Source organism: Nanorana parkeri, unplaced genomic scaffold (genome assembly GCF_000935625.1).
Source record: "Nanorana parkeri isolate BGI_ZX_2015 unplaced genomic scaffold, ASM93562v1 scaffold321, whole genome shotgun sequence".
Lineage (NCBI taxonomy): Eukaryota > Metazoa > Chordata > Amphibia > Anura > Dicroglossidae > Nanorana > Nanorana parkeri.
Window position 1 is genome coordinate 215052 of NW_017306589.1, and position 16885 is coordinate 231936.

The window sequence follows — 16885 nt, forward strand, 5'->3', positions numbered from 1 at the left end:
TGACCCCCCTGGTATGTGTGTGTGGGTGTGTGCGCCCCCTAGTCTGTGTGTGTGCCCCCTGTTCTCTGCTATGCATAGTGGTGGTACTCTGGAGCCACAAGGTGTTTGTGTGCCCCCTGTTCAATGCTGTGCATGGTGGTGGTATTCTGGAGCTGCAAGGTGTATGTGTGTGATCACATAAAGCAACAGGATCAGCGCTGATCACACACATAATGAAGCCCATCACTCATAACCATAACTGTGCCGCATAATAAGCCCCTGATACCGCCTTCAGAAATGCCTCCCACCCAACACTGCTTCCTGCAACCCATATACACCACCTGCGTGCTACACCCCCTTCCCGCACACCGAGCCGGGCCGCAAGAAGTCTGCCCCGCCAACACCTGTAGCTCACTGCAAGCCCAAAAAGCCTAAATTTTCCTGGACAGCAGTGAGCTGCGGTTCCCATGTGCGAAGTGTGTGGCCTCTCACATCTGCAGGGCTCATCTTACTATTGCCAATTCACCTGTCTCTGGAGCAGCCTTTCAATACTTCATAGAAGATAGTGCAGAGGAGCCCTCTTGAGACGCCGCACAGTCCTGAGATCCTCCACAGCCCTCCTAAGACCCTCCACGACCCATCTGGGACCCCCCACATCCCTCCTGAGACTCCACACAGCAGGCCGGCACACTGGACCAGCACAAAGTATGTAGCTTCATATTATTGCATAATGCATAACTGGGATTTGTAGTCTTCCATAGCTGGTTGCCATTCAGCATTGCCATATAATGTATTGCTTGGAATTGTAGTCCTCTATTGCTGGTGATATTCTGCACTGCGCCACTGTCCTAAAATCATTAGTCTGGTTTGTTTTCGAAAAACTGTCACATGACACTAAAAAAAAGGTATCAATAATTGGTATCGGCGACTACTTGAGGAAAAGTATTGGTACTTGGTCTTTAAAAAATTGTATCGGTGCATCCCTATTTCTGTCAATGCCCGTACTGAGGTACAGACATGTAGTAACATGGACAGAAGACGAATTAATGGACAACAAGTGTGATGATGTCACCTCTCAAACTACAAGCCCCTCTGCTGACATGGCAGATGGGATTTGTAGTTCCTCCCTCCTGTGGATGGCTGACGTGGCTGTGTGGGAGCTCCTCAGCTGTCAAAAAAACCCTCTGCAGCCTGCGGAGATTGCAATCTGATCATGTTTCATGTTACACCCTAAATATGGGTGTAACATGAAACATGGTCAGAAAGATGAATTTAGCCTTTAGGTCTCGTTCACACCTAGGCGTATTGCATATGCGCGACCGTCGCGCGTTTTTTTTACCGCGTTTCGCGGTCAAAAAGTCGCACGACAAACGCGCGTTTCCGAAGGCTACTTGGCTGTATCCCAATGGAAACGCGCAACAAAACGGCCCAAAGTAGTACCTGGACCTTTTCAGGCGTGGGCCGTTTTGTAGCACGTTAGGGACGGGCGGAAATATGCCAAGGTGGGAACGAGACCATTGACTACAATGGGATTTATATTTTTCAGCGTTTTGTAGAGCGTTCGTCAAGCGTAGAACGCGCTACAAAGCGTTCAGGTGTGAACGAGGGCTTAAAGTGTGATCTGCTCCTAGCGAGGAAATGCATCCAGGTTTTGGGGTAGACTAGCGCAAAAATGCACCTCTGCCTGTGTAGGCAAAAATCCTTGCACCGGCCCTGGTTGTATTCAACGGCACAGCTTCACTGGAGTTCTGGGTTGCTCAGGATATTTGCACTTTAAAAAACCTAAACCGGCATGGTGATAAAAAAGACAAAGTGAAGACGCCGCACAGTCCTGAGATCCTCCACAGCCCTCCTAAGACCCTCCACGACCCATCTGGGACCCCCCACATCCCTCCTGAGACTCCACACAGCAGGCCGGCACACTGGACCAGCACAAAGTATGTAGCTTCATATTATTGCATAATGCATAACTGGGATTTGTAGTCTTCCATAGCTGGTTGCCATTCAGCATTGCCATATAATGTATTGCTTGGAATTGTAGTCCTCTATTGCTGGTGATATTCTGCACTGCGCCACTGTCCTAAAATCATTAGTCTGGTTTGTTTTCGAAAAACTGTCACATGACACTAAAAAAAAGGTATCAATAATTGGTATCGGCGACTACTTGAGGAAAAGTATTGGTACTTGGTCTTTAAAAAATTGTATCGGTGCATCCCTATTTCTGTCAATGCCCGTACTGAGGTACAGACATGTAGTAACATGGACAGAAGACGAATTAATGGACAACAAGTGTGATGATGTCACCTCTCAAACTACAAGCCCCTCTGCTGACATGGCAGATGGGATTTGTAGTTCCTCCCTCCTGTGGATGGCTGACGTGGCTGTGTGGGAGCTCCTCAGCTGTCAAAAAAACCCTCTGCAGCCTGCGGAGATTGCAATCTGATCATGTTTCATGTTACACCCTAAATATGGGTGTAACATGAAACATGGTCAGAAAGATGAATTTAGCCTTTAGGTCTCGTTCACACCTAGGCGTATTGCATATGCGCGACCGTCGCGCGTTTTTTTTACCGCGTTTCGCGGTCAAAAAGTCGCACGACAAACGCGCGTTTCCGAAGGCTACTTGGCTGTATCCCAATGGAAACGCGCAACAAAACGGCCCAAAGTAGTACCTGGACCTTTTCAGGCGTGGGCCGTTTTGTAGCACGTTAGGGACGGGCGGAAATATGCCAAGGTGGGAACGAGACCATTGACTACAATGGGATTTATATTTTTCAGCGTTTTGTAGAGCGTTCGTCAAGCGTAGAACGCGCTACAAAGCGTTCAGGTGTGAACGAGGGCTTAAAGTGTGATCTGCTCCTAGCGAGGAAATGCATCCAGGTTTTGGGGTAGACTAGCGCAAAAATGCACCTCTGCCTGTGTAGGCAAAAATCCTTGCACCGGCCCTGGTTGTATTCAACGGCACAGCTTCACTGGAGTTCTGGGTTGCTCAGGATATTTGCACTTTAAAAAACCTAAACCGGCATGGTGATAAAAAAGACAAAGTGGGGTTTCTCTTTCATATTTATTTAAATTAGCCTGGCCTCTGCCTAACCAGTTTATGGACTTGAGATCTCCTTGTACTAGATCTCTGAACAGACTTATATGTCGATTATTGGTAAGGTTAGGCATCGTCTTTGATTTTCTACTAAGGGGTGTGATTCTGTTAACAGATGATTCATCTGGGAAATCTTCCTGGTTATAATTTTCTTCCAGGAGGGCTTCTAGACCTTTTAATGCCTGTGCATCTAATGGATCTTCTCCTTTCCTCCTGTACTCTCCTTTCCTCCTGAACTCTCCTTTCCTCCTGAACTCTCCTTTCCTGCTGTTGTCTGCTATACTGTTGAAGATGTCCCTATTTTGAACTTTACATCCATCACCAGAGAGATGCAATAGTTCCTAAAACGGAACACATGGGACTGCATTCAAAATCCTAGGCTGTTTATCTGGATGGGAAACATTACAATTGTTCATCATATCTCCTATGTGGAACACACCACTCGTGAGATTATACGAGGAGATTTCTGTTACCCAAAATGCAAATAGAACAAAAAAATAGAACAATTGTGTATCCAGTATTCAAGAACTCCCTCCTGGGATTCATCAGCTATAGAAGGAACTTTGTTTCTTTTGCAAGACACTTTTTATGTAGATATTGATTTTGGTTTCACTTCTGAGGTGATCGCAACAGTGTTTCAAAACACATGAAAGAAACTGTCAGCCAATACCCGACACCTACAGCTGCACCGGCTTATATCTCAATACTACTCAGCTCGTCCTTGATCGTACGATAATCGCAAAGTGTATGGCAGGTGTGCGACTGTTTTTACTGTACGGTCGCACGTCTTTTGTCTAAGGAGCATGTTGGAAAACCAGCCGAAAATCTTACGATTTTCGGCTGGTTTGTGGCATGCTCGGGAGACAAATGCCGAACGGGCCGGTGTGCGCACGCACACACTGCCCGTTCAGCATTGCGGTCAGCGGGGCGGGCTTGCAATGTTCGCAAGTACGATCTGCCTGTCCAAGATGGGCAAATTGTACGTTTTAAAAAATTACTTTACAACCATCGCAAGACTAAGGTCTTGCGATGGTTGTAAAGTGTATGGCCACCTTATGTGTGTGTGAAGTGAGTGAGTTAATGATTGTACAATCATTTTTTAGAAGGTTCCAGGTGGCGGTTTGACAGTTTATGATGATGACTCGTGTTTAAATTTATTCTTAAATAAAGATTTAATATTTTTTTATACTTCAATTGACACTCTGACCCTTTATAACTGTCTTTGATCTGGTCTTCTTTAGATCAGTATCACCTCTCTTTTTGCATGGAACAGTGGTGAACCTTCCCAGGAGTGGGCGGCCAACCAAAATGACCCCAAGAGCGCAGCGACGACTCATCCAAGAGGTCACAAAAGACCCCACAACAACACCCAAAGAACTGCAGGCCTCACTTGCCTCAGTTCAGGTCAGTGTTCATGACTCCACCATAAGAAAGAGACTGGGCAAAAATGGCCTGCATGGCAGAGTTCCAAGACGAAAACCGCTGCTGAGCAAAAAGAACATAAAAGCTTGTCTCCGTTATGCCAGAAAACATCTTGATGATCCCCAAGACTTTTGGGAAAATACTCTGTGGACTGACCAGACAAAAGTTGAACTTTTTGGAAGGTGTGTGTCCCATTACATCTGGCGTAAGAGTAACACCGCATTTCAGAAAAAGAACATCATACAACAGTAAAATATGGTGGTGGTAATAGTGTGATGGTCTGGGGCTGTTTTGCTGCTTCAGGACCTGGAAGACTTGCTGTGATAAATGGAACCATGAATTCTGCTGTCTACCAAAAAATCCTGAAGGATAATGTGCGGCCATCTGTTCGTGACCTCAAGCTGAAGCGAACTTGGGTCCTGCAGCAGGACAATGATCCAAAACACACCAGCAAGTCCACCTCTGAATGGCTGAAGAAAAACAAAATAAAAACTTTGGCGTGGCCTAGTCAAAGTCCTGACCTGAATCCTATTGAGATGCTGTGGCGTGACCATAAAAAGGCGGTTCATGCTCGAAAACCTTCCAATGTGGCTGAATTACAACAATTCTGCAAAGATGAGTGGACCAAAATTCCTGCACAGCGCTGTAACAGACTCATTGCAAGTTATCGCAAACGCTCGATTGCAGTTCTTGCTGCTAAGGGTGACCCAACCAGTTATTAGGTTTAGGGGGCAAACACTTATTTACACATGGCCATGTGGGTTTGGATTTTGTTTTCCCTTAATAAAAACCTTCCTTTAAAAACTGCATGTTGTGTTTACTTGTGTTATCTTTGACTAATATTTACATTTGTTTGATGATCTGAAACATTAAAGTGTGACAAACGTACAAAACAATGAAAAATCAGGAAGGGGGCCAACACTTTTTCACACAACTGTATAACATATATGATATATGATGTATGCAATGTGTAATCTGCTGTCAGGAACTACACAGAACAGCTGTTCTGTGTTGGAGGGCAGGTTCCATAAAGAGAACCTGTTACCTCCAAACTATCACATAAGGGATTTTAATCTCCTATGTAATAGGAAGAACATTTAAGGGGGAAAAGTAAATAAATAAAAAGTTAAAGAAAATTGTAAAAGTTAAAAAAATAAAATATATAAAAGATTTAAAAAATGAAAAAGTAAAAAATAAAAATGAAACCCTGCTGCCCCCGCCATCTGCATGCAAATAAACGCATGCGTAGGACATTCTGCATGTGATTTGAGATTGCAGCCGCCATTCCATGGTGGTAGCCAGAATTCTCTTACACACACACAATGTGCATTAAAGGGTAAGTTCATTTTCCCAGGTAATATGGAAAAATAAAAATTACCCGATGAAATCTGGCCCTGTCTCTCCAAAACCGTCCCCCCCCTGGCTATACTTACCTTTCGGCGAACAATCCCTCCCCTCCGCCAGTATAGGTGTACTATCTGTCCCCCGTACTGCTGTCCAGCGCAGTCCTCCTCTATGCATTTTGAATTTCGCTCGCAAATTGCAAGCACTCATTGGTTAACGTGGTCAGATGACTGCGCTGACCAGTGAGAAGCTCTATTTAGCACAGTAAAATGGAATCAGGAACCTGGGCGGGATGTCATTACCTGCTGCCCGGTTACCTGATTACCAGGGAAGCCAGCTCTATGTCAGCGGAAGCACCGGTATTAGTATAAAGTGTCGCCGAGATCCGAAAGCAAAAAATCGGTACTCGATACCGAAAAAACGTAATTGGTGCATCCCTTGTTTTGAAACTATTTTTTGTATTGGGACAAGTAGATTGTCATGAAGGACAAGTAGATTTGGCCCCCCACTTTAGCCCATGGACAAGTAGTTTTTTTTTTAATTTCCACACCCCTGTGAAGATAGAACATATATGATGCATGTAGTGTGTAGATAGAACATATATGATGTATACAGTGTGTAGATAGAACATATATGATGTATACAGTGTGTAGATAGAACATATATGATGTATACAGTGTGTAGATAGAACATATATGATGTATGCAGTGTGTAGATAGAACATATATGATGTATGTAGTGTGTAGATAGAACATATATGATGTATGCAGTGTGTAGATAGAACATATATGATGTATGCAGTGTGTAGATAGAACATATATGATGTATACAGTGTGTAGATGGAACATATATGATGTATGTAGATCAGTCACCTCTCTTCTCCAGATCTTCTCTCCCGTACTCGGTGCATTTCTTCAGCCATTCTATACATTCATTCTCCACATAATTCTTGTATCTCTCCCCCACTCTCTCCTCCGGGCTGTTCCATTTCTGTGTGGAGATCTGAGCCTCGGTCATGGTCGGGATAAAGGTCCAACTCTTTGTGTCCAGATACAAGAACTCTCTCCCGTCATATCTGAGTTGATAATACCCGTCAGTGGTTCCGTCATCTCTCAGTTTACAGCCGACCATCACCTGGACAATATGGATCCCTGCAGACAGTACAGGAAGATGTTACACGGGAGCAGAGCGTGTCATGTATGTAATATGTGATGATATTGGGGGATAGATGTGTATACACGGAGCGTACATATACAGCACAGCGCTCTCCTTATAATGACGCTGCCGGTACTACAGATATATATCACTCCTCTATGGCAGAAAACTTCTTTCTAATGGAAACTCGGATACAAATCCCCAGTATGTGAGAATAAGACGCCCGGCTCCCAGTGACACCCCAGAATAGGGACACTGACTCACCTTCCAGTACTGGACGGAGGATCTTATCACTGATTGGCTGTCCTCACCTGACAAACATTCACTAATTAGGTGTGACATCTTCAAATTATCGTTAGAGAATCACCTACACACCATACAGCGCTTGAACCAAACTAAATATCCATTGGTGCTCGAAATGACGACACGGATGCCGCCGCGTAACAATCAAAGTAAAGATAGTAGTCACCAGCACTCACTTGTAATGTGCAAAAAGGACAGCACTTTTATTGATATGTCACATGCGTCAAGAAGCCAACGTTTTGGGGCAGTGCAGGGTCCCTTCATCAGGCCGACATTGTTGCCTTCTTGACGCATGTGACATATCAATAAAAGTGCTGTCCTTTTTGCACATTACAAGTGAGTGCTGGCGACTACTATCTCGCAGGTCAACCATGCCTGTATGACTTTTGCGCAACCCCCTTTATAAAAACAAAAAGGAGGCGGGGCTTGGATGCAATTTGCTTGCCAGATTTGGCCACAATGGGAATCTTTCCCTCCATCCCTGAAGGACAGCAAAGGTAAAACATGTGCATGTGACATGTGACGCATCTAAAGTTTGTGTTGTAGCTCATGTCTCAGCTTGCTTGTGTGGCTATTGTCGGTCTGTGCAGCTGAAGATCTCCATGTGTTGTGGAAGTACAAATCCCAGCATGCAGCTACCTCTGGGTGTCATGCCTATTTCTTTTCTGGGTGTACAGACTTTTATATGCATCACAGGACTTGTAGTTCCACAGCTGCTGAAAGACCGATGTTGTTAACCTCTTGGCTAATGTGTAGGAGTTTATTATGTCATGAACAGGACTTATTTTCATTGGACAACACTCAATGCACCCATATGCAGAAACACGTCCAAAACGCGCATCTATTTAGGGGAAACCGCACATAAATGCGCAAAAAGCATGTGAGAACTGTGCAAAGGAAAAACTGCGTAAAACGCGCTGAAACGCTGACGCCTAAGTGTTAATGAGGACTTAGATTTAGTATTAGAGATGTCCAGTTGATGAACGAATCGTTCTTTGAATCGATTCTTTTCAGTGAACTGGAGGAGTCGATTCATCTGACTGAGCTGATCCGTTTGTAGCAGCTCCGTGTGTGTGACGTATAGCAGAGACTCTAGCACGTCTTGTAATATGATCCCAGAGTGAAAGCCAGGCTTCTGCCAGCCCCTCCCAGCAACCAATCACATCTGTGAGTCACAGTACACCGAGGGGGGAATTTATCATACCTGGAGATCAGAGAATCTGGAGCAGTTGCCCATGGCAACCAATCAGCATCTCTCTACAGTTTGCTCAGGTGAGATTTGAAAATGAGACAGAGATGCCGATTGGCTGCAGTGCAAATCTGCTCCGGTTTTTGTCTGCTCCAGTTTTGATAAATCCCCCCGAGTCTTAAGGTGCCCATACACCTTATGATTATCGTACAATAATCGTATGCGATCGACTTTTCGTACGACAATCGTAACGTGTGAATAGAGTGCCCGACCGATAGTACTGTACAATCGTACGACTTTTGACGTTCAAGCATGTTTGAAAACTTTGGTCGATCGTACGATGTTCGCATGGTTGGTGGCGTTTCCATCTGTCAAAAGTCGTACGATTAACACTGCGCATGCGCAAACGAAAATAATTGCGGTCATGTACCGCAAGTCGTCCAGGTGTTTTTTTTTTTTAACTACCGCTGATTGAACCTTTCAATAAACGGAGCAGGATGGGGCCGTCGTACGAAAATCGTAAGGTGTATCGGCACCTTAAAGCTGGCCATATGCTTTACAATGGTTGTAAAGTAATTAAAAAAACGTACGATCTGCCCATCTTGGAACGGCAGATCGTACTTGCGATCATCGAAAGCCTGCCCCAATGCTGAATCGTAAGATTTTTGGCGGGTTTTCTAGCGTGCTCGTTAGACAAAAGACGTGCGACTGTACAGTAGAAAAAGTCGCACGCCTTCCATACACTTTGAGATTATCGTACGATCGCGGGGCACTTTTAGAATCATATGAGTCTAAGAATCGAAAGAGTCTACTTAGTTAGTAGACTCATTTGATTCTTAAGGTGCCCCGCGATCGTACGATAATCTCAAAGTGTATGGAAGGCGTGTGACTGTTTCTACTGTACGGTACGATAGTACAGGGTGGTGTCATTGTAGAAGAGTGTTAGAGCAGGGCGGTGTCATTGTAGAAGAGTGTTAGAGCAGGGTGGTGTCATTGTGGTGACAGGGCTACATACAGATCATTTAATCCATTCATGTTAGCAAAGTATAATTGTACATGTATTCTCTGCACTGTATGAGCAGTATATACTCTATATGTACTACATATAGAGTATATATAGAGTACACACTGCTAATACAGTGCAGAGAATACATGTACAATTATACTTTGCAGCATAATAGTGTGTGTGTGTGTCCCTTGCCCTCACTTACTGTGCCGGAGAGAGCAGCGACGAGTCAGCGCTGGTCCAGTGGGAGGAGCTCCAGGTGGGGTCATCTGGCAGTCTCCAGCCACCTAAATTAGGACCCCCACCTGGAGCTCCGCCCACCGGAGCAGCAGTGACGCGACGCTCGGCGAGGTAAGTAAGAAAAAAAAATATTTCCCCATAGCCCCTAAAAGTAAAGTAACAAATACAAATATTTAATAAAAAGTTTATTAAAAAAATAAATAAAAATTAAATATAAAATAATTTGAAAAAATTAAAATAAAACACATTTTCGGTATCGGTTTCGGCATGACCATTTTGGTGCACCTCTGGAATTTATTCATCAGTCTGAGATCTTCTAGTAAATCATGAAATGTCTCTCCTGTGTTTTCTCAGCCGGAGGAATAGTTGGTGAATCTCCTCCCTGTATCTGGTGTGTGTGTCATATAAATGTGGAAGAATTGTCTCACCTCCAGTCTGGTTGTATCGCTCCATCAATATCTGCACTCTTTGCTTGTACCGAGCCTCATTGTTCCGACATGTTTGTGTGTTATGTTCCCAGGAGTCAGATCCCAGTTTCTTCATCCACTCAGTCTTGGGGAGATACTGACGAGTGTCACTGTTATAATTTGCTATCTCCCGATCATCCACATATCCAATTTCAGAATACACAGGAAGTCCGGCTCCCGGAGAGGAGACTCCAGTGACATAATGCCGCAGAGAGTGAGTGTCTGAGAGAGACATAGAGACTGTTATATACACACCCTGTGACATCACATCATAATGTATATCATGAAGAGATACAAGTTTCATCACTGGTACAGCGCTAAACGCCTTTCAGTGATAGAACGGCAAAGAACAGACTGATACAACCTCAGCGTGAGGCATTCAGCAGGAGATCCCCATGAATATCAAAACATGTGAAACATTAGGTGTGTAGGCTAATAATAATTCAAAGTGTATAAAAGACTGCTATGAAACAATGTCTAAGCAAAAAAGTGTTGTGAATAAATTTCAAGTATACACCTTATTGTAAGGAAACAAAGTTGTAAAAATAAGTGCAGAAAATCACAAAATTATCCAAGAACATGCGTCTTAAGTGTACTTTGTAAAAAAATTAAAAGATACCAAATAAAAATAAAGAGTTTTTCAACATAAATTCTGTGTTGTGTTCATCAAAAAGTCATAATCAACATAAAATTTAAGTTATTTTCAAAGTCTTAAATCTTCAAGACAAAAAAACGATAGTGAAATCAGGTGGATTTTTTTCTTCCAATCCTGTGAAGTGTCCAATGAAATTCTAAAAGATAAAGCAGGGAAATCCTCTCTAGGGAATCCACTCACCAGATCTCTGGTGTTAAAAAGCCGTTTGTCTTATCAGATGGAAACCGGAGCTTTGTATCCTCTTCTCCCGCTCAGTGGAACTCCAGGGCAAGAAACCCGCCTGTTTCTCCAAGATGTTGAAACAGGGATCTCCGCTTTCAGGAATCCCCTGGGTTAGATATCCATCCGGACTTTTGCATATGTCTTCAGGCTGGTCAGCTAATGCTATAGGTCTTCTTCCCCTATGGTCTTCTCCAGGTAGTGAGCGGTCCTCGTAAAATCCTTTTCTCTCTGTTCATTGAAAGACACAGGAACTGATCGTAGATCATGTAGCACAGGGTAATATCGCCACCTTTAAATGATGCCTCTTGATGCAATCATCTTCTTCCTTCCACTTGTATTCAGCAATCCTTCCAACCAGTGGCGACTCGTGCCCTTGATAAAGTAAAGTCCTTTTGGAAACAAACAGATCAAAGAAATCTTGCTGCAAGCAGCACTCTGTCTCCAGGATCAAACAAATCTTGCTGCAATCAAAGAAATCTTGCTGCAATCAAACAGATCAAAGAAATCTTGCTGCAAGCAGTACTCTGTCTCCTGGAGACAGAGTGCTGCTTGCAGCAAGATTTCTTTGATCTGTTTGTTTCCAAAAGGACTTTACTTTATCAAGGGCACGAGTCGCCACTGGTTGGAAGGATTGCTGAATACAAGTGGAAGGAAGAAGATGATTGCATCAAGAGGCATCATTTAAAGGTGGCGATATTACCCTGTGCTACATGATCTACGATCAGTTCCTGTGTCTTTTACAATTTTTTTACAAAGTACACTTAAGACGCATGTTCTTGGATAATTTTGTGATTTTCTGCACTTATTTTTACAACTTTGTTTCCTTACAATAAGGTGTATACTTGAAATTTATTCACAACACTTTTTTGCTTAGACATTGTTTCATAGCAGTCTTTTATACACTTTGAATTATTATTAGCCTACACACCTAATGTTTCACATGTTTTGATATTCATGGGGATCTCCTGCTGAATGCCTCACGCTGAGGTTGTATCAGTCTGTTCTTTGCCGTTCTATCACTGAAAGGCGTTTAGCGCTGTACCATTCATCACAATTATACCCTGGTAGCTTAGTGCCTGAGTGCAGCAGCTTTTCGTATTCTTTCAGTCTTATAGGAATTACGCAATAACTACAGTTCCTGGGTCATAATAACAATTTTTATTCATTTTTTATTTTTACACATCCTTTTATCTACTATTTCCATTAGCGCAAGTTCTTTGGATTTATCTAAAGTTTCATCACTGACCCAGATTTCTGCTGAATAAGAATATCGGCTCATGTCTACTTTATATGAAGAGAACAATGTACAGAAATAATCCCCCCGATGTGAGAGAGATGGGATGTATGTACAATGATCAGACACAGCAATCTCCGTATATGATCCGTCATTCCAAACTTCTCTCTCTTCTCCTCCAATCACCATCATGTATGTTGGAGTCTCTCCTGTCCTGCTGCAATACCATGAGGGGGAGGAGCCTCAGGAGGACGAATCGGGTCTTGTGGTGTCACATTTATGGAAGGTCCAGTGTAATATTGTCCGGCATTGCAGCTTTAATATAAGTTCAATAGAGGAAGTGAGACACTCACAGGGCCGGATTTATGATCGGGGATAACTCCTGGCAGTACTCCGGCATTGCCGGCTCTAGGAGTGCGCCGATGTGTGCGCACTATGGAGGGGAAATAATATAAAGTGTCTGAGACAAGTTCTATTTAATCCGGTGCCCATAGCAACCAATCAGCTTCTCTCTCTCATCTTTTACACACAGCTGAGACAATGAAAATATAAAAGCTGATTGGCTGCAGCTGAGACAAGTTTTATGATTCCCCCCCCATAGAGGTCTCAGTCCCTGAACCTGATCACACTCTGATGTTCAATGAATACCAAATATCACTGACCATACACCATACAATCTGATTGTACAATCTCCTATAGATCTCCCATCACCTATGTAGTGTAAAGGTGCCCATACACCTGCCGATTATTGTACGATAAGTTTGGGAAATCCCGCGATCGTACGATAATCGGCAGGTGTATGGAAGGCGTGCGACCGTTTCTACTGTACGGTCGCACGTCTTTTGTCTTACGAGCATGTTGGAAAACCAGCATGGCGTGCTCGTAAGACAAATGCGGCACGGGCCGGTGTGCGCAAGCGCACACTGCCCGCTCAGCATTGCGGTCATCGGAAGCCCGCCCCTCAGCGGGGCAGGCTTGCGATTATCGCAAGTACAATCTGCCTGTCCAAGATGGGCAGATTTTAATTACTTTACAACCATCGCACGATGAAAGTCGTGCGATGGTTGTAAAGTGTATGGCCAGCTTAACAGTGGCCTGATCCCAGTACAATGAGGTGATTGGTGAGCTGTGTCCTCGTATTACAGAGTTCTGGAGTGTACAGAGATGGTCCAATCAGATTGTATAGTGTGTGATCTGTAGACAGATGTCACAGCAACCAGTGTCCCCGATGGGAGATTTCCCCTTTATTCCCATTGTAACTCATCATTCTGGACCCTCCCTCACTGTCACTCCCACAGACAGCAATACACACCTGGCAGGGGGTCTGACCCCTCACCTCTCTATACACACCTGACAGGGGGTCTGACCCCTCTATACAAACCTGACAGGGGGTCTGACCCCTCACCTCTCTATACAGACCTGACAGGGGGTCCGACCCCTCACCTCTCTATACACACCTGACAGGGGGTCTGACCCCTCACCTCTCTATACAAACCTGACAGGGGGTCTGACCCCTCACCTCTCTATACAGACCTGACAGGGGGTCTGACCCCTCACCTCTCTATACAGACCAGACAAGGGGTCTGACCCCTCACCTCTCTATACACACCGACATCCCACGCTGGTCACTTCCACAATACTTCTCCCTTTATCACCGCTCACTTCACACGGAACATTGATTTCTACAATTCTATACAAAACTTCCAACTTACCACCGTACACCCCTGACACCCCCAGAATCATCAGGATGAGGGGCGTCATCTTCCTCCTCCCGGAGAGACCAAAACACAACTTTACACAGAGCTCAGGAAGAGTCACACAGTGAGTCCGGGATCCGTGTACAATGGGGGCGGAGCTGTGTGCTGATTGGACGACGCTTCCTCTCCCTCCAATAGGAAAATGATTAGAGAGATGGTCAGCAGTTGCCGGGCAGAGTGACACTGAGACGGTTGGAGAGAAGTGAAAGTGAAACCCGGAGACATTCACACATAGAATTCTAGGAGTGAAAAGACGGTGAATGTGAAAATCCCCCAAATCAGCCCCCAGATAGAATCTCCTCATAGCAGACATGTGGAAGATCCACAGGAAACACAAGAGACCAATCAGAGGAGGAATCTCTACTGATTAACCTGTGCAGTGCTGACATCTAATACAGAGATATACAGAGAACACTGACTGAACCCTCTGCACCAATCCCCCCGAGAGAAGGAGGAGCTTACAATCTAATGACCCCTCCCCCCACTGACATACAGACACACTCAGGACAATCCAGGAGGAATCCATCTGGAAGTTTCCATTCCACCCTCACCTCTCTATACACACCTGACAGGGGGTCTGACCCCTCACCTCTCTATACAAACCTGACAGGGGGTCTGACCCCTCACCTCTCTATACAGACCAGACAGGGGGTCTGACCCCTCACCTCTCTATACAGACCCGACAGGGGGTCTGACCCCTCACCTCTCTATACAAACCTGACAGGGGGTCTGACCCCTCACCTCTCTATACAGACCTGACAGGGGGTCTGACCCCTCACCTCTCTATACAGACCAGACAAGGGGTCTGACCCCTCACCTCTCTATACACACCGACATCCCACGCTGGTCACTTCCACAATACTTCTCCCTTTATCACCGCTCACTTCACACTGAACATTAATTTCTACAATTCTATACAAAACTTCCAACTTACCACCGTACACCCCTGACACCCCCAGAATCATCAGGATGAGGGGCGTCATCTTCCTCCTCCCGGAGAGACCAAAACACAACTTTACACAGAGCTCAGGAAGAGTCACACAGTGAGTCCGGGATCCGTGTACAATGGGGGCGGAGCTGTGTGCTGATTGGACGACGCTTCCTCTCCCTCCAATAGGAAAATGATTAGAGAGATGGTCAGCAGTTGCCGGGCAGAGTGACACTGAGACGGTTGGAGAGAAGTGAAAGTGAAACCCGGAGACATTCACACATAGAATTCTAGGAGTGAAAAGACGGTGAATGTGCAAATCCCCCAAATCAGCCCCCAGATAGAATCTCCTCATAGCAGACATGTGGAAGATCCACAGGAAACACAAGAGACCAATCAGAGGAGGAATCTCTACTGATTAACCTGTGCAGTGCTGACATCTAATACAGAGATATACAGAGAACACTGACTGAACCCTCTGCACCAATCCCCCCGAGAGAAGGAGGAGCTTACAATCTAATGACCCCTCCCCCCACTGACATACAGACACACTCAGGACAATCCAGGAGGAATCCATCTGGAAGTTTCCATTCCCGGATTGTCTGCTGATAGAAGTGTGTTCAGTGGTGTCATGTCACCATCTCACCGTGTGTGGAGGGATCATCAGATCTCCAGGGGAGGGGGATGGGGGGGATTTCTGTACAATTCTACAATAAGGTGTTCTGTTGAAAGCTCTGACCCATCAAGATCTCCGACTAGTGATGTCACGTCTGGTGACTTGCCAGTAGTTGGCAGTAGGAGATTTAGACCAGATTGCACTAGTGCGCATGTCAATCATCGAGTTATCAAACTTCCGTCAGTGCGCCTGAGCACTCCTCCAAATAGCGTTAGTGCGCCTGCACACCTTCCGACAGCACAACACGCTGAGATGATATGTTTTGCCATCGGGTGAGCGTGCTTTTGGGTGACCGCGCAGGCGCACTGACGGTGGTTGGAGAACTTGATTTTTTTCGAAGCCCGTGGACGTATATCAAAACTTTCCCCTGTGAACAAAAAAAGTGAACCGTGAAATCACAGCACACAAAAACGTGCACAAGGGTGCAAGGTCCTTCCGAAGAAGGGACCTACTTTCCCGACCCCCCGGGGCGCAAGGCTCATGACGGGTTGAGACTGTTGGCCCACCAACCCGAAGGCCGGTGGACCCATTTCCTTAGGGGACCTGCCGAAACAGGTCCCTCACAGTACTAGGCACGGGGGATCTCCCGAAGAGAAACCACCCTCCTGGGTGGGAGGAGACAGAGAACCCCATAGGAGGCACAGAATCTCCTCCCAGCATCAGGAATAGGCCCCGAAGAAACCTGCACCTTCAGCATCTGTGGGTCAAAGCTTTAAAAAAAAAACAATCGTGCAAACGTGCATAAATAGCGCTAAAGTCAGTAGCGGAGCTAGGAACAAAGGGCCCTGGTGCAAGATTTGTTTTTGGGCCCCCCCCCAAAAAAACTCTCCTCCCGCAGCGCTCAGCCGGCTGTCACTTTCTCTCCTCCCCACTGGGATACAGAGCAGCGCCCAGCGGGGGAAAAAGAAAGCAGGGATGCGCTGCTGTATCAGCAGAAAAATGGCGCTTCGGCATTATGCCAAAAGTGCCATTTCCGGACGATATCTTGTGGCGGCCGATTTATCGGTGCAACACTAATATTTACAGCAATGCAGAATGGCACAGGCTATAGATGACTACACATCCCAGCAATACTTTATATAACAATAGCATTTCTGTATAAAGTACGGCTGAGATTTGTAGTCCTCTATAGAGGGTGCCATTCTGCAACAGTACTTTATACAACATCAGGCTACAAATAATTATTATTTAAATGAATTATTTACCCCCCC

At 45.2% G+C, this 16885-nt stretch overlaps 1 protein-coding gene and 1 long non-coding RNA gene across 2 annotated transcripts in view; both read right to left on the bottom strand.

Moving 5' to 3' along the window:
- The window catches only part of LOC108788375, a 17917-nt gene extending 11845 nt beyond the window's left edge, over window positions 1–6072 (bottom strand). The window contains exon 1 of the long non-coding RNA XR_001941330.1: window positions 6061–6072. This is a non-coding gene — a long non-coding RNA (uncharacterized LOC108788375). The remainder of the gene's footprint in view (window positions 1–6060) is intronic.
- LOC108788373 (class I histocompatibility antigen, F10 alpha chain-like) overlaps window positions 1–16885 on the bottom strand; it is a 168970-nt gene that overhangs the window by 22855 nt on the left and 129230 nt on the right. The gene's annotated exons all lie outside the window — the stretch shown is intronic.